Genomic DNA, 25,582 nt, shown 5'->3' on the forward strand with positions numbered 1-25,582 from the left:
CAGCACCCTGGCATCATTATCCCATTTGAAAGACCCTTTCAGGACCCTCAGGCCCTCCATCCATGTGGTCTGCAGGCTGCCCATTGCTGGATGGGCAGGAAAATCTAACAGATGCATCTTTAGAGCAGAAATGGGTTTTGCAGCATTTCCAAACGTTGGAAACCTTGAAGTAAATACTGCTGAAGACTCTACTCTGCCCTTTGTTTTAAATGGTCACAATTTACGGTGGGAAGTCTCTGGCAACCATATTGTTTTTATCTCTTTATGATCTAACCAGATATACAGATTTGGGTAGCTTGTTTTGAGGAGGGTGACCATGACTGAACATGATCTGAAATCCTTGAATCAGAGGGAGAAACTGGGACATAATGATTATTCTTGAAAAACAAAGGAGAAATCTAGTGTTTGTCATTAAGTATTCAAATAGGTGCCATGTAGAACAGGACAAGATTTTCCTGTGTTTTGCTGGAGGGCTGAGGTGAGCATTATAGGGATATACATTTTTATCCCTAGAAGGAGGAGCTTATGATCCCCTTTTAGATTCAAAAGTGAAGGATGATCTGTCATGACGCTGTGAGTAGAATTCAGATAGAGGTTGGTTGACTCTCTGGTAGGAATATTGCAAAAAGTATTCATGTACTGGCTCTGAAATGGACTTTAAAGCTCTTTCCAACTCTGGGTGTTAGTTATTCTTATTCTGCATGGGGTTATTCTTAAAAACCATTCATTAGTTTGATTTCGCTTTTGATTTAGGCTACTTTACTTCAGGCCTTGGGATCAGAAGGTCAGGCTAATTTTCTAAAGTGATTTAAAAGGGGAATTCAATTGAAATTAGATTATTTCCTCATTTTCACATGACCAACTCATATTCAGTACTCAGCAAAGAAGTCATAAACTATCAAGCTTTTTCCAAGTGTCATTTTAGTTTTACCTTTGACTGTTAAATATCCAACTATGTTCAATTCAACAAACACTAAGGAACACGTATTGTGTGTATTCATCCAACAAGCCTTTATTCCATATTTACTGTGGGTCAGACAGTATTAGACACTGAGGACATAGACTTTGTCATGAGGAACTCATGGTCAAGTTCAGACAAGTATCAGTACATCAGCAATAACAATCCCGGTGGTACGTGCCATGATAGGTGTTAGCATGTGGCACCGTGTGAGTGCAAAGAAGACTGTATAAGACATCCTGGGGGAGAATAAGGGATTGGGGAGGCCTCCAGGAGGCGGTTAACTGGTAGGCACCCAGATGCAAAACAGGATGATACATGATTTCTCTCCTCCAAAAGTTTGCAATTCAGTTGGTATTTTGGTGTCTAGGAGATGCCTAAATGTTCACAAGGTGCTATGTTAGTTCATTATGTATTGGGCTATTATTTCCTTCACTACAATGTGATCATTATATATTACTTTTCCACCTAGTCTGGACTCTAATTCTGCAATAAAAAAGCCTTAGGAGTCTGGAATGGAGACGGTCCCAAATCTGAAGATTGGTATGAAACCCAGGTGAGTGAGGAGCCCTCCTTGTGTGGTCCAGACAAGGTGCTGGATGTGATGTGGGAAGCAATGAGGAATTTGGAGATGTAGAGGACAAAGTACTGTGTCATTGGTGCCTCCGAGGACTGGGAGCTCCTGAGGTCTTGGGCAAGGAGAGAAAGGAAGAGGTTTCTGGACATGTGCTCTAGCGCACAGAGAGGTGTGGATCTGAGTGCAAAAACATTGAGAACCTGGGGTCGATATGTTACTCCTCCCTTTTCCTCCCCTACCCACTCCAACCTGCCTCTTGGCTCTGAATTGTGTTCCTTCACTTTGCTTCTTAAAGGCACATAATGATCTAGAAAAAAATGTGCATAATTAGAGATTTGGAAGGAGCAAGATAAATAAGTGATGTTTATTAAAATGTTTTCATAATTAGTACCCCCTCTGAGAACAAGATGTGCTAGGCTTTATTCCTGTTCCTCCTCTGAAACTGATCTTCCTCTGACTCAATTTTTTTATCATTTTAATGGGATATAAATGCTTGTTAACCTCACAATTTAAAGACGTGTCCTGAAATTCGCTTCCTATGGCTTGAGTGGTTGAGAAATCTAATTCTCTAGCCAGAAGCATGAGTGTTACTCTCTTTGTCATCCTTGAGAAACATTTATTGTCCATTTGCTCTACTGAGAAGCCGAATGAACAGCAAGAAAAACTCATCTTCTTAGGTTCAGGGAGAATCTCACCTGCACGACTGCAGGAAGAAAACAGTTCCTAAGAGTACGGCTAAGGTCATTTGAGAATCTGCTCTTTGCGTTTGATAGCAGTGAACTTCTCAGGATAGAAATAGGACCTAAGTCCATCTCAACAGCACTTAAACTTAGAACTCAATCGATAGCAATTAGGAAAAAATTAAAGCACACCCTGGAGGCTCCAAAAGTAAATATTTCTCTGGGCAGATGTGTTATAGCTGAATTAACTGGGTGTTTGTGCAACTGCAATGAATCGGAGAGATAACAAACAGTCTTTATTGCCTGTAGATGTACCCTGTGATTTCAAAATACATGTGGTGTTAAATGTTCCCAGTAGAGGTTCAGGCAGTTTGCTGAGCAAACCGTAGCTGCTGCCAGGTTATAATCATACTGCCTTAGGTTATTTGTCCAATTCTAAGTAATGAGGTTCCCATCATCCTCCATTTGAGGAGTGTTTATCTTATGAGAACTTGGGTCAAACTGAACTTAAATTTCACTTGATTGTATTCTCCGCTAAGAATCCTTCCTAGAGGAGTTAAACACAGATTGATTTCTGTCATATTATTGCTTGTTAAAAGTTTTCGCAGGAGAAAAACAAATGCTCTCCCCTTTTAGGTCAATTGGGTGATTTGGGGTGATGCCTCCAGCCTCTCGCTTTCACAGGTGAGAAAGCTATAAGAGGATGATGCTGCCTGGATACCCATGTCTTTTCTGTTTTCATCCTGAGACCACTTGACAGGAGCAGCCTTTTGTGACATCTCTTCCGGGATGTAATAACAGGAGAGCAGGCAATAAGTGTAGAGGTGGAGGTTACAAGCATCAGAAAAAAAGAAACAGGGAATGCCTGTAAAGCACTGAGCTCAGCTATCTGTTCTGGCTTATGATCAGTGTTGTTACCTTTGCTGTAATACGATGCATTGCACCAATATAAAGGCTCCACTACCAATGCGTGGTTTAGTTTGGTCCAGCCAAGGCCAGGCTAAGGCAAGTATTCACATGGGCTCATCACCTGCTATGCTTCAACCCTCATGCTTCATGCTTTTATGTGTATGATTGTAATTTATATTTACAGGAAGACATAAAAGGTTGGTATTATTCCCCACCTAACAGATGAGGAAAGAGAGTCTGCCCAATGGCACATGGGAAGTAAATAGCAAGGCTTGGACTGGAATCTAGTCTGTTTGATTCTGGTCATCTTAACCTAGATTTGGCTGAGGTCGGCATCATTGCCACAAAGACACTTCCCGCTCAGGCATATGAAGTGGCAGGCATTGGACCCAAATGGTCATATCTGGAAATTTCCCGAAGGAGTTAAGGACCCCTGGTGCATAGCCCAAATGCATTCAATACGTTTTTGTTGACTCCATAAATGAGATGAAAGTTAGACTGGGTTTTGAAATAGGTAAGGTTAAGGAGAAGTGGATCTTAGTCAAAGCATGACTGTTTAATTACAGAATGGCTGTAGAGTCTATTATTATATAACCTTTTTTATTCATATCTCTATATATGAAAACCAAGAGACTTTAATCACTGTCCTATTTTTGTTAAAGTAACACTTTTTATTTGAAATAGCTCTTTTAAAGTTGTCTTACTTGAGCCTCTCATTTTCATTCATTCTCTCAACTGGCATTTATTAAAACCTATGTCTGGACACCATGTAGAGGAGATTTAGGGCTAGAAAGGAAGCCTGGGAGCTGATCACAAAAGGGGCTGAACATCAGGTGGGGCTGAGACTTTGTACTCAATAGGCTACAAAGATATGGTGGCAGGGAAGTAATGGATGATGATAAATGGATGAGCTACATGGTTAGACGTTGTTATTATCCCTGTGAGAATGCAGACACTGAATCAGAGTGGCTATGTGACTTGCATAAGATTATAGAGTATATAAGGGGAGAAACTGGGGTTTAGCCTTGTTCTCTGGGCCCTGAGTTTTCTCCACTATCCTCTGCTGCTGTCTTTCTTACCAAAGACCACTAACGCCCTTAGCGAAACAACAGGGGCAGGGTCAAAAAAAGAGAGAGCTGAAAACTTCTACCTGTGGGCTTGCCACAGAGGAGCCCATTTACTCAGGTAGAAGATTACAACTGAGGGAATTCCCTGGCAGTGGTAGTTAGGACTTGGTGCTTTCACTGCCAGGGCCTGGGTTCAACTCCAGTGGTGAGGACTTGATGCACTGCCGGAGCCTGGGTTCAATCCCTGGTCGGGGAACTAAGATCCCACAAGCTGCACAGAGCGGCCAAAAAAAAAAAGAAAAAAATTCAACTGAGCAGAAAGGATATGGAAGTAAGAGGTGCTTACCCAGAGGAGCAGAGAGCTGTTCTGATGATCTCATTTGCAGGAGATTAACATCAACTCTGAGATTTGAATTCAGTCCATTGACTCAAATGAGATTAGATCACTTAACCCTCACACTAGCCTCTTTGGTCTGTGGTAGAAGTTACATCCTCTCCCTGGAATTTCCTACCAGCAGGGTGCTGACCTCCAGACATTGCTATGGAGCCAAACTTGTAACCGACCTTCCCTGACAGTTGACACTCCAAGCTCCTGGGTTTTTGAAAGAGAATAGAGAATTCTAAGATTTTCCTGAACTTCCATATATTCTTCCTCTTTTCAAATTCATCATTTACTTGTTCAGTATGGACAGATAGTTAGGTAAAATTATAAAAGTTAAATATACTTAATAACTATATAAGGAGAGAGTAAGGAGCACATCAAGTCCTTCCTTGTTGCATTATAGGTGCTTTCAGGAGCCTTGAGCTCCTGAAGCTCAAGGAGTTTGAGTCACTTGCTCAAGATCATTGAGCTGGGAAGTGGGGAAGCTTGGAACCAAACCTGGATCTTTCTTCACTCCCATCCACTGTCCTTCAGGCTAGTTCCCAAATGGAGAGCATCCAGAAACTTTTAGTCATGTAATCAAAATCCATACTGAAAACGTTCACTGGGAAAATGCAAGTAGAATGTAAAGCATGCAAAATAGTTAAAGGCAAGGACAGGAGAGCTTCAGCAATGTTTACAAGTATTTTTTCATAGAGGCATTTCTCCTTTCATTCAACAGTCATTTACTGAGGGACTACTATGTGCCAGGCAGTCTTCTAGGTGCTGCAGATATGACAGTGCATAAGAAGAACTCGAAGCTCCCGCCTTTGCAAGGCTTACATTCTAGAGAAGGAGATAGACAATAGATAAGTAAACAAGTAGGCAAACAGGATAATTTCAGACAATAAGGTTGGAAGAAAATAAAACAAGGAGGGGGAGATTTTAGATGTGGTGATCAGAGAAGGGAAGTGTTCTCTCTATTGATGATATTTGAACTGAAGTCTGTGTGATGAAGAAAGAATCAGCCCTGCAGCTATGGGGAGTGGAGGGGGTGTAGGGAGATGGGTCCTAGCCCAGGGTAGGGCAAGGGCAAAGGCTTAAAGCAGAAATAAGCTTTACATGTTCAATGTGAAGGAAGAATTGCTGAGTAGCTGGAATCTAGTGATAAATTATCAATGTTTTGATGAATTGAGTTGAATTTGTTAAGTGTGAAGACTTTCTTTCAAAAGAAAGAGAATAGCAAGGAGACATGGAAGAGGACAGAACCTAAGGAGAGAAACCCTCAGAGAAGATCCAGCAGAATCCAAATTATATGGGTCTGGTCTTGGCAGAGTTCTTAAGAGAAGCATGGTGTTTGGATCCCTGTAGGGTATCCTTCGGTTAATTGTGGGGGGCAGGGGTCCCAGTGACACTTAATTGAATTGATCATACAACAGCTCAATGGCTTAAGACAAAAACACTGTCCACACACTAAATTTGCACTTTTCTGAAGCAGTATTGTAATGGAAAGATTTGATGTGGCCCCGAACCCACTGGGAATTGAAAAGCAAGTATAGACACTTATCTGAAAATGCTTTTCCAGTGAATGGAATAATGAATGAGAGACAAAATAAAAGACAGAATAAACAAAATCATTCCTATGCTTTTTCAAATATTTTGGTTAAATGGTGGAGTCATTTTACATGAAATAGTGGAAGATAAAATTGAATCAGAAGAGAAGTCTTGTGTCCTTGTGATTAAGAACAAGAATTCTGGAGTCAGACAACTTGATCAAGTTTCAGATCTCTCACTAATTGTGTAACTTCTGCAAGTTGCTTGGTTTTGCTGAGAGTCCATCTCTTCATCGGCAAAATGGGGATGGGGATGATAATAGTGTTTACAATTTAGGAAGAGTAATTTAGAACTGTTAGGAGGATTAAATGAGATGTTGCATGTAAAGTGCTCAGCACACCACTGGCAACATGGAGAATAATTAGAAAATGGTGCCAGTTGTTAGCTCTATTAGGAAAATGTGTGATCATGGAAGGAAGACAAAAAGAAGTCATAAAACAGTTCTGAGTGGTTTTGAGCAGGGCCATCATCTAATTGGAGCTAAGCACTGTGGAATCTGACAAGGTGCTGCCACTCTCTGGGCCCTAGTTTCCTCATCTGCAAACCCAAGGGGGATGCCAGGCCAAGTAGTAAACACTCTTCAGATGTGTCTGGCCTTGAAAATTTACTGTTTGAATAAGTTCATTGCAGAAACCTGGCATTTGGTTGTGATCTAAAACTATGGCGACCAACTGTCCTGATTTGCCCAAGACTGAGGGGTTTCTTGGGATGCAGAACTGGGACTTTTGATGCTAAAACCAGGATAGTCTTGGGCAGATGGTTGCCCACCTTCCAAAAGTGTTGCTTCCAAGAGGAGGCAAAGGGAGTGGGGAGGAAGCTCTGTTTAAATGGTAACTCACCGACGTTCTCCTAGCATTCCTGACCTGTCACTTTGTTAGGCTCAGATACTTGCTTGCAACTTGGTCCTGGTCCCTTTTCTCTGAGCCTGACAGGAGTAGAGAGATAACTTTTCCCATTGTCACCTACAATGCTGTAAAAACACTTCCATGTTAAAAGTTAAAAGAGCACCTTGCAGAGCTGACTGATTGAATGCTTGTAAGAAAAAAGGTATTATTTTCTTTCCATTTCCAACAATGAATAATACAAAATTCCAAGGTTTCCCCTAAGGTGTCCTGAAGTAACTTTGAAACAGGACTGGGGTCCTTCTTGTCTGTGTGCTTTTGTTACCGAGTCCAAACTTGTACTGCTCACCACACAACAGGCGAATAAATTGAGAGACAATGTGTTGGGGCAAGGAATAGCAACTTTATTCAGAAAGCCAGCAGACCAAGAAGATGGTGGACTAGTGTCCCAAAGAACCATCTTACCAACGTTAGAAGTCAGGCTTCTTTAATACTAAACGGGGAGGGGGTGTGGTTGATTGCTGCAAACTTCTTGGTGTCAGAATCCTTTGTTTGTGCATCTGTGCAAGTAGGTCAGGTCACAACTTTCCTATAAACCTCCAACAAGACAAATGTTGTTCTCCATTCTGCAACTTTTTACCTCTATATGAATGGAAAAGTGTTATGCCTTTAAAGATCAGAGCCTTGAGAATGGGCTATCCTGTATAGTTCAGGCTATAGACAACATTCTTACCTTGTAGCAAAAGCAATAGAATACAAAGGTTAAAGTAAACAGATGCAATATGGAGTCAGATTTGTTCTTCCCTACTGCACTTTCCCTGTCCCATCAGAATACCGTGAAAGGTCCTCTCTTCCTTGCCTAGCTGACAAACTGCTGTTTCAACCAAGAGAAGGCTTCCCTTGCACTCTCAGGTGGAGATTAGGGCTGACTCCTCTGTGCCCCTGTGTTACCTTTCTTCAACAGTTTAGCTATAATTATCTCTCCACCTCCAGTACTGTCAGCGTTCTCTGAAGGCAAATACCCCGGTGGTGCCAAGCCAACACTCAGGCTCGAACTGTAGTCCATGTTATATTAAAAATTCAGAGCCTAGAATGGCTGATGAGACAGTGCAGTGCGTCCTGCCCTCTGTCTTGTCTGCTGCTCCGGTTTTTTAATGCAGAACCTTCCAGCAATTTTCTTTTCCATGGGAAAAATGAAACCCATTAATATAATTTCAAACCTTAGTCTATCTAGCTTGAGTTCCAGGTCTTCTAGTGACAGGACACCAATGTGACTCACAAGAATGAAAATTGCAGCAAAATTAAATAATCTTGTTGAATGGGTGCTAAACTGGGCGCCAGTTCCATGACATGTAGCATCGACATGTACAAGTACTAATTATCCACTAATTACAACCACAGCAGAATTGAGCTCATTTTCACTGTGAAAGAAGGACTGACACTGTTTTGAATGGTTTAAAAATCCACTCTCAGACTCTGTATGCACAGCCATTTTTTTGGAAAATACTGAATTACTCAGAATGCCAGCAAAGATGATGATACTTTAACATGGTTGGTGTTTTTATTTGGCTTGCTGGTTTTCTAAATAGGTACCTCTTGTGTACTCACCCAGTACAAACTGTTAGCCCCAAAGAGGGGATGCTAAATTTCTAAAAATGTAGAAGAAACATTTTGTAATTCTGCTTCTGGCCCCTTTGCTGGATTGGATGGGAGGGGATGGAGGTCAACATTGGGATGACAAGAAAAGGAGTAAGAAAGACAGAGAAACCTGAACATGGGTGCCCAGCTGACCCAACACCAGAGGCAGCCCTGAATTTCCAATTTACCCCATTTCATGTCTGCCATCACTGTTCTCATCCCTGAAATGGGGGGAAAACCTAAACAAGCTTCTGCCACCTCTACCAAGGGAACCCGTAAAAGGAAAGCCAAGCAAAGGGCACCAGGGCACAAGTTTAGAAGGCACACAGAGCTAGCTAATAGTAATGTAACAAATGACATACATTTATGTTGATGTTTTCTATTGATATGGAATAATCAAGATCTAGACACAGATGCTATGGTGGTCTTCGAGGCTGCCCATCTCCCCCCAGCTCCCCACACCAGCCCTACTGCTACAGAGCCAGTATTTGCTGCTTTCTGATTTTGCCCCAGCTTTCACTCTGTCAACAATTCACTCACTTACTTGCCAGTTCTTTTAGTTTTGTTTTCATTTTCTGAACAAGAAACTGAAATGGCACCTAAGTCACCCCTTCAGTAAGACATGGCTGAGGTACCCCATTAGCACAGTCCTTTTACTAGATTGTTGGTGGCATTTTGGAAGGATTAATACATTAGAGCCACCCGGGAGTGTGATCCTACAAGGCCCTTTGACTCATCTTCCATTTTGATATTCACCATAGAATACCTGGTGGACCTGGAGGAATCAGAGGTTGGCTGCTTTTTGCAAGCTCCCTCTTTCTGTTTTTTGCACCCTTCCTACCACTGTTTTAATGTTTTTTGGGAAGTGAAACAAGGTCTGAACCCTCTCTGACAGGTTGGCAATCTCTGTTTATATGTGACAGATTCTTGGATAAATAACATAACTTAGTTAAACAAAAAGTAAAGGCAGGGCTTCCCTGGTGGCGCAGTGGTTGAGAGTCTGCCTGCCGATGCAGGGGACGCGGGTTCATGCCCCGGTCTGGGAAGATCCCACATGCTGCGGAGCGGCTGGGCCCGTGAGCCATGGCTGCTTAGCCTGCACGTCCGGAGCCTGTGCTCTGCATCGGGAGAGGCCACAACAGTGAGACCCCCGTGTACCGCAAAAAAAAAAAAAAAAAAAAAGTAAAGACAAAAGAGGAATAAAATGCATGTTAGAAAGAGTAATGAAAAACTCATTAGCATTGGCAATCTGCCATTTCCCCCCCTTAACCTCAATTAGCCACACAGACTGCAGACTCTGACATAGATACCAAAAAACATGGCTTTATGAACTTGTAACATTGTATGTTAAAAATCCAAAATACAGCATATAATTCCATTTAGAATTTATTTGGAAGCTTTTTCCAAAAGGCATGGAAGCTTTGCAAGCCACAATATAAATGCTGAGTGATCATTCCCATGAATGTGGACCATTACCTGCTTTGGGTGGTGCTACACATACCTATGTTCACACACACTTCCATACACATTTTCAGTAGGATAGGTTATTCATCCAATAGGCTAATATTTATTGATCACCATCCATATGCCAGGAACTTTGAAAGATATACAGATTAGCCTAGGCTCTTAAAAGATATTCCTTTAACAAACATTAAATGAGTAAAAATGTAATGGCCTGGAGAAGCCACAGTCTACTGAAGAAGACAAACACACAAACAAAATACAAAGTGATAAAGCTATAATGGAATTGTTCATAAATTTTTCTACAAAAGAGTAGAGGGAGTATACAACTCCTCCCTGGATTGATAAAGCATTTTTCTCAAGGAATTAGAAAGGATTCTAATTCTGCCTTTATTTCCACTCATATTTATAAAGGAAAAAATAGCATATGTTAATCATAGTAAGGATGAAGTTAATTGCTTCCCCATTAAATCATTACTATGTTGCAGAGGAAGAAACTGAGGCACACAACATTTTTAAAGGCACACAACATTCTAAAAAGCTTGACAAAGTTGCTGCATTCATTGATGAATGATTAAGCACAAATTTCATCATTCTTGCAAGAGATGGTACGTCTTCCCAAAGAAGAGAAGGACCATGAAATTCCATTAATTCAGACTCTTATTGAGGAGGATTTTATAGAAGTTGAAAATGCAGATTCTAGAATATTTCAGGGAGCACACGTTTCCTGCTTTCAGATAAACACATAAGGTTAATGTTAGTGTTAACAAAATGTTGCCAAACAAAAGACCTGCTTGGATGGACTCTAATGAATAGTTACCTGGGCCATTTGCAATTAGAACATCAAAATGGGGGTTCTTAAAGTGCTTTGCAAGTGGTTTGTCTGGAGTACATTAAATATTCCCCTGAGAACTTTCTACACTATTAATTTGCCTAGGTAGTACAAAGGTGAACTTCAACCAGCCACAGACCTATTACAAATTCTCAGATAGGTAGAATGAAAAGTAATAAAGTTTAACAGTGTATATAAAAATTTAGGACAAAAGGAAAGGATTGAATTATGTGAAAATTAACTGGAAAAATGTGTGATATTAAAAAAAGAAAGAGTGTTGTCAGTCTTCTGATAACTTTCAAAGCTCTCCATAACAAGTGATATTTTTTCCCAGATTTTTTAAATTGGGTTTCAAAACATGGCTCTTACCTAAGACCTCACAGAGCAGAGATGATCTTAAAGGATTGCACACCTACAAAGCATGTGTGTGTTTTCAAGACTCTGCACATCCTCTGAGTAATTTGCACTTTAACCATCCTCCTGATTTTATCTGTCATGTGAAAACAGATGTAGAGACAAATTATTTGCATTGAAATCATTTCTAAGGGGAGTGCAGTGGTGACTTTCACACCTCTGGAGTGTGGCAGGAATTAATGAACTTTGCAGTGTTCATTTGAATGAGCAGAAGCAAACTTCAACTTTTAGTTGTTTGGTTATTACATTTTTAGACATTGTCAGAGGTGAAAAATCTAGAGACAATAAGGTTTTCCTTTAAAATGTAATCAGAAATAGCATCCCAGTGCTCTTCAGGTTTTTCATAAAAATTAAAGATAATGCACTGCCTTTTATAGATGCTGTTTCTATTTTTCAAAACAGCATCTGCTAAGTGCAAGGCACCATGCTAAGCACTTCATCTGGATCATTTTTAACCAAAAGCCTATGGGGGAGTTATTACTATCCCCACGTCAGACATGACAAGACTGAGATCAGAGAAGTGATGTAACTTGTCCTTGGTCACATAGCTAAGAAACAGCAGAGCCAAGATTTAAACCTAGATTTACCTTATTCATTAACCTTCTGTCTCATGATTCTTAGCTACAGATTTGACATTTTAACTTCTTCCAACTTCTCTGTTAGAATCTTATTCACCATTAAAAACCAGGACAAATTCAACTTATTCCCTCATCTTTTCTAGTTGCACAATTCTGCAATAATCCTTCTTCAGGGCGCCCAAGTTGTCCAGGGTGTTTCGCTCACACCTAGTATCATAGTTATTTGCATACATGTGTGTTTCCCTTACTGGATTGTTAGTTTCATGAGGGAAAATATGGGGATTTACTCTTGTATCCTCTTGGCTCTTCCCACGGTGTCTCAAGTAAAAATATGCTTTTGTGGGAAAAAGGTAGCATCACCACGGAGGTGGGGTTTAACCTCTGCTATGAGGATCCTGAGGGCCAGAAGATGCTAGGAAACGTGTAACACAATATAAGAAAGTGTGCCAGGGTGAAGATGGAAAACTGTAGCTGAGGTAATCCAGTGTATTAGGGGAAGACACCAGGGCTGTAGCAGATATGAAGCCAGAACAGATCTGGCAACCATAGTTTAATCCTTTTCTGGGAGGGTTCAGCATAGAACCTTGCAGAATTCATAGGAAGATATGCAGGGGTCCATGCACCAGGTGTCTCATTTTACTGGCCTTTAAATTATCTTATATTATAAAATTGAGTGTTGTTCATTGTGGAGAAACTAGACCATTTGAATAAGCCAGAAAAACTAATTACCATAACCCCAGCACCTATTGGTAATGACTGCATATACAGTGATTTTCACCCCTGGCTGACTATTACAACCATCCAGAGCTTTTTAAAAATCCCTGTACCTGGGCCCCCATCCATACCAAATAATTCAGAATGTCTGGATGTGGGACCCTGGCATCAGTATTTTTTAAAGCTACCGAGGTGATTCCAGTGCACAGCCAAGTTTGCACAGCAACGGTCTAGAGTCAGGCTTCTCAAAATTTAGCATGGGTACAAATCACCAAGGTATGGGAGAAGCCTGCAGTTCTGCATTTCTAACTTAGCTCCCAGGTGATTCTGATGCTGCTAAGCCATGTCACACTTTGAGAAATAAGAATATACGCTCACCTCTCAATAAAATTTAACAATGCATGGATGAAGGATTTCTTACGAATATATCTTTGGACAAGTTATTTAAACTGTGAGCATTGGTTTCCTTATCTGTCAGGTGACAGGGTAAGAAGTAGAAATTTTACAATTTTTGTTGCCCCAATGTTCAGACCCACGTGAGGGGAATCTCAAGGTGGGAAGGAAGCAAGATTAGACCATCGAACACATATGATACTTCAGGCATTATTCTTGGAACTAATAAGAAGAGTAACATTTTTGAGCATTTACTATGTCCCAGGAACCAAGCCAAGCATTTTAAATTGATTATTTAATTTAATAAGCCTCATTTTACTTAAAGAAGCTAAATAACTCACCAAAGAACAGGCAGTTGCCTAGGGCTGGTAACGGGGATGTGAAGTCAGGCAGTCTGATGTCAGAGCCTAAGTACTGTTTACTTGATGGTACATGATGGTGGTTCATGGTGCCTCTCAGGCTAGATAATCTTTAAAACCCATCCATATAGTATAATTTAGGTTGCCAGCCACTTCTTCCTTATTTTGATCATCCAATATTCAGAATTCTGTAAAAAAAAAATATCTTGGCAGAAAGAGAAAGGGGGAGACGTGCACCATATTGCACATCTGAGCACACACATCAGTGGTATGTTAATGGCACCTAAAATGGCATCATTTCTTGCGACATCCCTAATATTGGTTTACCATCTGTAGCTTAATTTCTCTGAAGAAATCCAATATGGCATTCAAGGTTTAGCTAAATCGCCTAGAGACTTCTTCAGGTGCACAAATACTTCTTCATCTAGGCTGAATTAGAAGGCAGAGCCAGAGGGCTGTGTGAGACTGGGAGGGAGAGAGCCACGAGGATTGGTGATGAGGCGAGGAATAGAGGGAAGAACAGGTGGGACTGGTAAGTATCCAGGTATTCTGGCAAAATGAGACTCGTACACAGCATCTCCGGTCCTAAGTGTATGTGTGTGTACATGTATATGTGTGTGTGTGTGTGTGTGTGTATGTGTGGGCGCGTGTGGCAGGATCACCTTGTATGAGAGAGAATTATTCAGAGGAGATGGCTTTTGGAAATATTCTCCACCCTACATCCTCAGCATTACCCCTCCCTTGTTAGCCACTATCTTATCCTTCACTCTAATGACAGGTTGCCTTGACCCAGATCCCCCAATCGATTTCATCTGTAATGAGTAGCACAGTGAGGGAGCGGGATTTGCCTGAACCTCAGAACTCTCCCTCCAGGCAGCAGGCAAGTCCATCTGTCATCCAGGCCTGAAGGGAAGGTGCAAGGTATGTGCCAGCATCAACACTTTTCCTTTACAAGCTGGCTTTTCCCCTTTGCTACCTGTAGTACCTACAGAATACTGTATCCAAAGGGGAAAGTGTTTCTGGCAGGAGAGAACTGCCTGCGATTTCCCTACTGCTAAGGCAGAATTGGGAAATTCTACCCATTGGCTTGCAAAGAAAAACAAGTGAAAGTTACCTGTGACAGAAAACCAACAACTATGAATCATGTTTGACCCACAAGGTCTTTCATACTTCAATTTAAGATGCATTCTCATTTATACAGCTTTAAAACTTCTATCAGCATCTTGGAAATCACTATTTATAAAGAAAATTCCAAGTTTCAGGCTTAGAATTCCATCGATGATTTCCCCTGTCAGATTTTCTTTTTTTAAATATTTATTTATTTTATTTTATTTTTTCGCTGCATCGGGTCTTAGTTGCAGCACGTGAGATCTTTGTTAAGGCATGCGGGATCTTTCGTTGCAGCGCAGCATGGGTTTCTCTCTAGTTGTGGCATGTGGGTTTTCTCTCTCTTGTTGAGGCACACGAGCTCAGTAGCTGTGGTGCGAGGGCTTAGTTGTCCCGCTTCATGTGGGATCTTAGTTCCCTGACCAGGGATCACACCTGCATCCCCTACATTGGAAGGCAGATTCTTTACCAGTGGACCACCAAGGAAGTCCCCAGATTTTCTGAAGGAAATTTACTAGCAGCACCGTGTGCCCAATTGAGCAACCCCAAATCTTTACATCCGATGAAACAGCCCTTACTTAAGAAGAATGCCTGATAGGGCCAGTTCTCAGAATCCTTTTTTAACCCCCCTCATATATATATGTTTTTCCTTTCTGGTTTTTCTTTTGAAAGAAACATCATGTAGTCCAAACAAACATTATTTAGTCTTTTTTTAAGCAAACCTGATATGTGTCTTCACCTCAACTTTAATTTTTTTCTGCAACCTGAAACTTTCAGGTACTGTGTCCATTTCCTTCTCTTTGAATTAATTCAGTGCACAGTCTGATGTCCATGTGTAAATACTATAGGGAATATTTTAAGCCTTCTTAATAGGCGTAAATGAGGCAGAAAAAGACTTTCTCTTACAGAGTCCAAGCTCTTACTGCTTGCCACATGATAGGCCAATAAATCGAGAGATGAATTGTTGGGTCAAGGAATAGTGACTTTATTTGGATAGTCAGCAGACCGAAAAGATGGTGGACTAGTGTCCCAAAGAACCAACTTACCTGATCAGGCTTCTTTTATTCAAAAAGGGGAAGGGGTGTGGCTGGTTGTTGCAAACTACTTGGTGCAGGAATCCTTTGTTCTTTCAGCTGTCCACATCTAGTCACAATATTCCTATAAACCTCCAATGAGACAATTGTTATTTTCTTTTCTGCAACTTTTTAATCTCTATATGAATGGAAAAGTGTTATGCCTTTAAAGAGCCTTGAGAATGGGCTATCATGTATATTTCCGGTTATAGGCAACATCCTTTTACCCAGATGCAGAGCCCTAGAGCTAAAGGAATAGATCCAATATGGAGTCAGGTTTGTTGTTCTCTGTGACATTTCTAGAAGTTAGAATCTTGTGGAAGAGACAATAAACCTGAGAATAACTACAGTGTTGTTTTATTTTTTTTCCTACTTAAAAACATACATTCATAGTTAACTGATGTTTTTATTTTGCTCCTTTTAGAAATATGCATACGAGTGCTTAAGTGTTGATTTTGTGGATAAATAAAAATGAGAGCACAGCCCCTCTTGTTCCTGCCTGGGTGACCCGCCCATGTCCTGCACAGCTGGACTCAGGTCCATAACAGAAAGTGGGGTCCGATGAGGCAGCAGGAAAGGAAGAAGAATGATCACCTTTTAATGTTTCTATATTACTATAGACTCTTCACACTGAAAAGAGACTTCAGGACATTCCTAGATGAGGAAACAGGTCTAGAAAAAAAAAGATGTGATGGCTCAAATCTCAGAGCCAGTTACTGACCAAGGTGAAACTGAGATGCAGGTCTCCTGGCTCCTATGCAGGTGGCTTTGCCATGGCTCTGTATCCTTGTCTGCTAGGAACACAGTGGAGAAGTTTCAGAGTTAGAGTCCCTGAGTTTGAATCATAGCTCAGTCATAGCTGACCTTGAGCAAGTTATTTCCCTCAGTTTCCTACTCTGGACAGTCAAAATAGTTGCCATGTCTCTGAACTCTTGTGAGATTAAATGAGGTCACATATGCAAACTGTTTAGTATAGTGTTTGGCACATAGTACTCAATAAATGTTGTATACTACTGTATTATTTTTTGCCCACCTTTCCCCATAAATCAGATAGAAACCAGGATGTTGGAGAACTCTAGAATGGGCAAGTAGCCCCTGCGTCTAACATTAAAGATTAAAATCTTTAAAAATCCACAGAAATATTAAAAAATAAAAGACTATCAGGAACTGTTCTAATGATCTCCAACTATGAGGACAGAAGAGGTTGTCCAAAAATTGGGAAAACATTAAAATTATTCAAAGAATGGATGAAAGCATTCAGATAACTTTAACTCCCATGCTTTGGGGCCATTGTGGCCATTCTGTATAAAACAATATTGGACTTCCCTGGTGGCACAGTGTTTAAGAATCCACCTGCTGATACAAAATTAATGCACAGAAATCTCTTGCATTCCTATACAATAATGATGAAAAATCTGAAAGAGAAATTAAGGAAACACTCCCATTTACCATTGCAACAAACTTGCTGAAGGAAACAAAATACCTGTATGCAGAAAACTATAAGACACTGATGAAAGAAATTAAAGATGATACAAACAGGGCTTCCCTGGTGGCGCAGTGGTTGAGAGTCCGCCTGCAGATGCAGGGGACACGGGTTCGTGCCCCGGTCCGGGAAGATCCCACATGCCGCGGAGCAGCTGGGCCCGTGAGCCATGGCCGCTGAGCCTGCGCGTCCAGAGCCTGTGCTCCACAACGGGAGAGGCCACAGCAGTGAGAGGCCCACGTACCGCAAAAAAAAAAAAAAAAAAAAAAAAAAAAAAAAAAAAAAGATGATACAAACAGATGGAGAGGTATACCACGTTCTTGGATTGGAAGAATCAACACTGAAAATGACTATAATACCAAAAGCAATCTACAGATTCAGTGCAATCCCTATCAAAATACCAGTGGCATTTTTCACAGAACTAGAACAAAAAAATTCACAATTTGTATGGAAACACAAAAGACCCTGAATAGCCAAAGCAATCTTGAGAAAGGAAAACGGAGCTGGAGAAATCAGACTCCCTGACTTCAGACTAGACTACAAAGCTACAGTAATCAAGACAGTATGGTACTGGCCCCAAATAGAAATATAGATCAATGGAACAGGATGGAAAGCCCAGAGATAAAACCATGCACATATGGTAATCTTATCTTTGATAAAGGAGGCAAGAATATACAGTGGAGAAAAGACAGCCTCTTCAATAATTGGTGCTGGGAAAACTGGACAACTACATGTAAAAGAATGAAATTAGAACACTTCCTAACACCGTATACAAAAATAAACTCAAAATGGATTAAAGACCTAAATTTAAGGCCAGAAACTATCAAACTCCTAGAGGAAAACATATGCAGAACACTCTATGACATAAATCACAGCAAGATCCTTTTTTACCCACCTCCTAGAGAAATGGAAATAAAAACAAAAATAAACATACAGGACCTAAGGAAACTTCAAAGCTTTTGCACAGCAAAGGAAACCATAAACAAGATGAAAAGACAACCCTCAGAATGGGAGAAAATATTTGCAAATGTAGCAACTGACGAAGGATTAATCTCCAAAATATACAAGCAGCTCATGCAGCTCAATATCAAAACAACGAACAACCCAATCCAAAAATGGGCAGAAGACCTAAATATACATTTCTCCAAAGAAGATATACAGACTGCCAACAAACACATGAAAGGATGCTCAACATCACTAATCATTAGAGGAGTGCAAATCAAAACTACAATGAGGTATCACCTCACACCGGTCAGAATGGCCATCATCAAATATCTACAAACAATAAATGCTTGAGAGGGTGTGGAGAAAAGGGAATCCTCTTGCAATGTTGATGGGAATGTAAATTGATACAGCCACTATGGAGAACAGTATGGAGGTTCCTTAAAAATCTAAAAATAGAACTACCATATGACCCAGCAGTCCCACTACTGGGCATATACCCTGAGAAAGCCATAATTCAAAAAGAGTCATGTACCACAATGTTCATTGCAGCTCTATTTACAATAGCCACGACATGGAAGCAACCTAAGTGTCCATCAACAGATGAATGGATAAAGAAGATGTGGCACATATATACAATGGAATATTACTCAGCCATAAAAAGAAATGAAATTGAACTATTTGTTGTGAGGTGGATGGACCTAGAGTCTGTCATACAGAGTGAAGTCAGAAAGAGAAAAACAAATACCATACATTAACACATATATATGGAATCTAAAAAAAAAAAAAAAAAGATGGTTCTGATGAACCTAGGAGCAGGACAGGAATAAAGATGTGGATGTAGAGAATGGACTTGAGGACATGGGGAGGGGGAAGTGTAAGCTGGGACGAAGTGAGAGAGTAGCATTGACATATATACACTACCAAATGTAAAATAGATAGCTAGTGGGCAGCAGCTGCATAACACAGGGAGATCAGCTAGTTCCTTTGTGACCACATAGTTGGGTGGAATAGGGAGGGTGGGAGGGAAATGCAAGAGTGAGGGGATATGGGGATATATGTATACATATAGCTGATTCACTTTTTTATACAGCAGAAACTAACACAACATTGTAAAGCAATTATACTCCAATAAAGATGTTAAAAAAAAAAAAAAGAATCTACCTGCCAATGCAGGGAACATGGGTTCAAGCCCTGGTCTGGGATGATCCCACATGCCTTGGAGCAACTAAGACTGTGCACCACAACTACTGAGCCTGCGCTCTAGAGCCTGGGATCCACAACTACTGAGCCCACTTGTCACACATGCCTAGAGCCCATGCTCTGCAACAAGAGAAGCCACCGCAGTGAGAAGCCCGTGCACCACAACAAAGACCCAACACAGCCATAGATAAATAAATAAATACATTTATTTAAAAAAGAAGAAGAAAACAAAACAATATTGAGAGTTCTGAGAGACTGCATCCATGTCACCCTCATTCAAACAAGTTTTGCTTGATACCCTCATGTACCAGGTTCTATATTAAATGCCAGGGACATGAGATGAATAAGATCTATTAACTACCTTTACTTATATCCTGTTAGGGAAAATTGACTCCTTAACAAATAATTAGAGCCAAATAGTGGGTGCTGTACTAGTAGTACTGTTGTATTCAACAAACATAATAGGCGCTGATTGAGGTTCCTGAGCTCAACTGGTGAACCACCCCAAGCCTTCCTGAAACTGTGGTCTAGAAAGAGATCCAAACAATAGATGAGTTACTTACCACATGCTAGAGGAGGAAAGGTCAGAGAAGCCTTTGCAGATAGGTGACATTTGAACTATCTGGAAGGATGGTGAGAGGGTTTACCAGATAGCCAGGGTAGGCATGGAGAAATGGTAAGCAGACGAAACTGAATATGAAAAAAGACAGAGAGTAAGCACTAATTGTAGCTCACAGGGCTGATACTCCATTTGTATTTGTAATACCAAACTCAGTTTCCAACAGTCCTGAAAAATTATGCTGAAACAGCTAAGACCTACACTGCTTCAAGCAGTACTTAAAGGAAATGTCAATGTCATGGCAATAGATTACACAGCTGAGACCCAGGACACCCACAGGCCGGAAAAGCAGGGGAAAGATGTCATCCTTACAAGTATCGCTTCTCTGACCATAACTACATAGAACATTTTGAGTTCTTTCTTGAAAAGGCAGCCATATTTTCATGCTCAGACTGTTTATCAGAAAAGTCATTAGATTCTCCCATTTCCACAACAAAAAAAAATCAAAAACAGTCCTTTTTAAAGTAATTGCACAGTTCCAGCCATATGTTCTCCCGTCCTCTTTACTGAGTATCATTCACTTAGGACTGGCATAATTCCCCGCCTAAATTGGAGGCTTGCATATGTAATTATATCAAATGATGTGTTTGTTTATATCTCCAAACCACATTCAAAAGCTTGCCTATGATTTATCTTTGAAATTCAATTTCATCATGTCAGTCCCCAACTTACTGTGCCCAGTGGGTCTACAGTTACATGTGTGATGTATATGCCTCTCTCTTGCAGAGATTACAGGATGAGGGTGCCTTCCACAGTGATGAATCAGAGCAGTTGAAGAGGGAGATTGCTCTGTTACAGTTTCTGCCCTGTTCTAAGACCCAACTGCATTCAGCTACAACAAAGTTGTTTAGAAAGGAAAATGCAGCTTTGGCAATTTTGACTAATTCCTCTGGACCAGGAGGGATGGCTCACTTCATTGCTGTCTGACTGTGAAACACACCGTGCAGCTGAAGCTCCATAGCTCATCCTAAGTACACAACTTCAGAAGGAAGAAAGCTTTTGCCCCTTCTTAGTTTAGCTGGCCCTGTCTTGACAACAAGGTTTATTTTCAGTGCAAATAACTACCAGTTGTGACTTTAACCCAAAATGTACTTTTCATTATTTTTATGTTCTAGATGCCCCATGGACAAACCTGATGGCTCTATTCATTCCAGCCCCTCTTCCTACCAGATTCCTAAACTAACTCATTCATTCATTCATTCAATCATTTAAGTATTTTTTAATTTATTTTTTATTTGAAGTGTAGTTGATGTTCAATATTATATGTTACAGGTGTACAATATAGTGATTCTCACTTTTTAAAGGTTATACTCCAGTTATAGTTATTATAAAATATTGGCTATATTCCCCGTGTTGTATAATATATCTTTGTAGCTTACTTTTTACCTAATAGTTTGTACCTCTTAATCCCCTACCCCTATATTGCCCCTCCCCGCTCCCCTCTCCCCACTGGTAACCACTAGTTTGTTCTCTATACCTACGAGTCTGCTTCTTTTTTGTTATATTCACTAGTTCGTTGTATTTTTTAGATTCCACATGTAAGAGATATCATACAGTGTTTGTCTTTCTTTGCCTGGCTTATTTCACTTAGTCATTCAACCGTTTAAGTATTTTTAAAGATCTGTCTCCTCTAGGGACTTCCCTGGTGGTGCAGTGGTTAAGAATCCGCCTGCCGATGCAGGGGACACGGGTTCGAGCCCTGGTCTGGGAAGATCCCACATGCCGCAGAGCAACCAAGCCCGTGCACCATAACTACTGAGCCTGTGCTCTAAAGCCTGTGAGCCACAACTACTGAGCCCACATGCCACAACAACTGAAGCCCTGGTACCTAGAGCCCGTGCTCCGCAACAAGAGAAGCCACCGCAATGAGAAGCCCACGCACCACAACGAAGAGTAGCCCCCGCTCGCCGCAACTAGAGAAAGCCTGTGCGCAGCAACAAAGACCCAACGCAGCCAAAAATTTAAAATAAATAAATAAATTTTAAAAAAGCAGGTTGAATTAAAAAAAAAAAGATCTGTCTCCTCCAAACATGAAAGACGTGTTCAAATCTAAACGGCAGAGTTTGTGATCTCCTACTGATTTTTTAAAATTAATTTATTTATTTTAAAATAAATTTATTTTATTTATTTATTTTTGGCTGCGTTGGGTCTTCGTTGCTGCAGCGGGCTTTCTCTAGTGGCGAGCGGGTCTACTCTTCGTCGCGGTGCTCAGGCTTCTCATTGTGGTGGCTTCTCTTTGTTGCAGAGCACGGGCTGTAGGTGTGCAGGCTTCAGTAGTTGTGGCATGCTCTCCTACTGATTTTTAAATGGCTTTACTGATACATAATTTACGTACAATAACATAATTTATGTACAATAACAATCACCTGTTTAAAGCATACATTTCAATGGTTTTCAGAATACTTATGGAACTATGCAACCATCACCATAATCTGTAATTTTAGAGCATTTTCATCAGCCCCAGAAGAAACCTTGTACCCCTTAGAAGTCACTCTCTGTCCCTTGCCCCAACTTGTCCCATTTCCTACTGATTTTCACTTTTGACTTAGATTTTTTCCCCTGCCTTTTACTTTAGATCTGTGAAAATAAAGGTGATAGAAACCCAGAGAACTGAGACCTGCAGAGGTTTCCTTGCCTTTCCTTCACAAACAGAAACTCCTTGGCTTTCTCACAGCTCCAGGTTCACTGTTGTGTATGTTGTTTCAGACTTTTCAGGAAGCCTGTCTTCTTCCCTGTTGGCTGATAAATAGGTGAAAAGTACATCCTGGGGGAGGTAGGCAGATGGAAGGGAGCCACACTGTTCTCCCACTTATACCTGGGCATTGTGAAAAGAAGTGGCTTTCCTAAAGAATTACCCTCAGGATAATCGGGAGAGGAAGCTGACCTCCTTCCTGAGCACCGTCATACCACAATGGGCTGTGACTGCATGACCTGGGCAAGGAGGACCTGAAATGACACAAGATCCTACGGAGGGGTGGGGAGGAGTGCAGACAGAGGGCAAAAGGGTTCCTGGTCTTTTGTTCCTGGAAGAGCAGCAGGCGAACAAGAGCAGAGGCTGACAGCCCTTTCACCCATTTATAGCCTCCATATAACAAGTATTTCTCATTCCCATTGTGACCTCTAACAGAGGATGCCCCCTGAAGAAGTGGTGAGGTCTGTGAAAGCCTCCCACCCCCTTTCGAGAACACACTTACATCTCACTTGGAGAGAGCCACCGTGACATATGATCTTCTGGGATAGCGTGGCCTGAAAATGAAGGCGTCAGATTTTTGCTTTAGATGCTCCCTGGTGTAACCAAGCTGACCTTTAGTCAGTATGACTCAGAGAGCAGGTTCCCCTTTATTCCTCCTTTATCACCTCACCCACCAGTGCATTCACACATCTCCATCCCCCCGCTGCTCACCCTCCCAACACACACACATACACACACACACACACACACACAACACACACTGAGCCTAAGGTCTGATCCAGATGCTAAAGCTTCTCAGGTATATTTCATTCTTGGATGGGCAGAAAAATTCATGTCAATAAAAAGTCATAGGGCTTCCCTGGTGGCGCAGTGGTTGAGAGTCCGCCTGCCGATGCAGGGGACACGGGTTCGTGCCCCGGTCCGGGAAGATCCCACATGCCGCGGAGCGGCTGGGCCCGTGAGCCATGGCCACTGAGCCTGTGCGTCCAGAGCCTGTGCTCCGCAACGGGAGAGGCCACAACAGTGAAAGGCCCGCATACTGCAAATTAATTAATTAATTAATTAATTAATTAAAATTAAATTAAAAGTCTTAGTGAGATTCAATAAAGGATAGTGGAATTGCAGAAAGCCTCCTCTTAGAATCAGAGGACCATCTCAAGGCATCATCCCAGGAGATTTACACACAGTAAATGAGGGATGGAGTGGGGCACAGGATCTCTGTTTTTTTGAGTTTCCCCGGGAGGTTCTAATGGGTAGCTAGGGAAGGGAAGTTACCGATTCTCTCCCCTGAAACTCTTGAGAACGGTCTTCTCTCTGTCATCTCTGACAATAGTTCAGAGGTGCCTAGCACTGTGCCATTCACATAGAGGAATTTAGGAAGTGGTTTAAATGAATACTAAAGGCACACACTCCCTCCCCATCCACAGATACCCTCCCCACACACAAAATAATACCCTCCTAAGCAAACACATTCTAAGTCTGTCTGTAGCAAAACTGAAGATTAGAATATGAAAAATCCATCTTTTCTACAACAACTTTTGTCAACTGATCCTTAATAAATTTCCTGTTTTGTTTTAGGCCAGGGGCTTAGGTGGACCACAGGGCTTCTAAATCGGAAGGCAGGTCTTTCCCATGAAGTCACTCTGTCAACCTGTCTGGCAGTAAAATACAGATGTATGAGCAAAGGATTGCAGTAAAAGGCCAAGAATGATACTGTGGTGGAGTATACTCATTCTGTTAGTATGTATCAGGTGGACCCTTAACCCTGGGAGAGAGGGTCACCTCTCCAACACCTGAGCTAACACCTGAGCTAAATTCGAAAAATCTGTGGATGAGTGGGGCACATTCCAGAAAGCATTCATGGAGAGGCAGATCATTTATGCAATGGGAATATGGGTTTCCCTCCCATGGGGAGTGTGGACAGATGAGAGTGGAGAGGAGTGGGTTTGAAACCACACAACATCAGATTGGGGCTGGAACCCAATCGCACTTCAGATGGGATTCGAACCCAGCCAAAACTCAGACTGGGACTCAAACCCACGGGCTGGGACTCAAACCCATGGGCTGGGACTCGAACCCACTGTCTTTTAGTTAAAATCACTCACCTGGGGTCAGGACTTACTAAAACTCAGGCTGTTTATGTCTCTGCAAAGAAGGAATTCAGCGAGAGGCTAAGTGATAGGTAAGAAGTAGGTTTATTAATATAGGGTGCGTTTGAGGGATACAAGTGGGTCATCAAGGAGGCTCTGCCCCAAGAACTAAGTGGGAAAGAAGGTGTATTTAGGGAGATACACATTCCATAGACAGAATGTGGTACATTTGAAAAAGTAAGAGTGGCCCAAAATATGGGGTGGTTAATTTTTACAGGCTGAGTAATTTCATAGGCTAACAAGTGGGAGGATTATTCCAACTCTTACAGAGAAGGGGCGGGGATTTCCAGGAACTGGGCACCACTTACTATTTGGCCTTTTAAGGTTAACCTCAGAGCTGTCATGGTGCCTGTGGGTGTGTCATTTAGCTAATACTAATGTATTACAATGAGCATATAATGAGGCTCAAGGTCTACTGGAAGTCTAATCCTCCACCATCTTGGGCCTAATCGGTTCTAACCAGTTTTGTTATATCCTCAACGGCTATGTCATTCTTTTAAAGGTTGTGCCCTGCACCCTTCCCTCCTGTCTCAGGGTCAGCTTGTAAACAGCCATGCTACCTGCAGTGGGATTTTATTTTGAAGGCCATGTGGAGCCATCTAACCTCTGGTAGTCTTACTCCCACCTGCTACCTGAAAACAAAAACGTGAGCACCTCAGCAGATTTTGATAAAATACCTTTTCTATATTTCATGTACCTCACCAGCACTGGGAGTGAGCTTTTCATGATTTCTCTGTTATCTCATGTCAATCAGCATATGCCATGAAAGCAGCCCAATCCATAGTCTCTTATCTTCAGGGGCATTGAAGAATCAAGAAATAGAATGTAAATTTGACCTCCTAATTGCCATTTGACAATAATCATAATAAAACTTGCAATAGACAAATTGGGTGTCCTTGACAGTTTTGTCTTCTCC

The 25,582-nt window shown here is 41.3% G+C and overlaps 1 protein-coding gene across 1 annotated transcript in view; it reads left to right on the forward strand.

Moving 5' to 3' along the window:
* The window catches only part of FAT3 (FAT atypical cadherin 3), a gene marked incomplete at its 3' end in the record, with an annotated part of 711,881 nt that overhangs the window by 474,734 nt on the left and 211,565 nt on the right, over window positions 1-25,582 (forward strand). The gene's annotated exons all lie outside the window — the stretch shown is intronic.

The sequence above is a fragment of the Mesoplodon bidens genome, assembly GCF_964165515.1.
Source record: "Mesoplodon bidens genome assembly, chromosome: 7".
NCBI classification, from domain to species: domain Eukaryota; kingdom Metazoa; phylum Chordata; class Mammalia; order Artiodactyla; family Ziphiidae; genus Mesoplodon; species Mesoplodon bidens.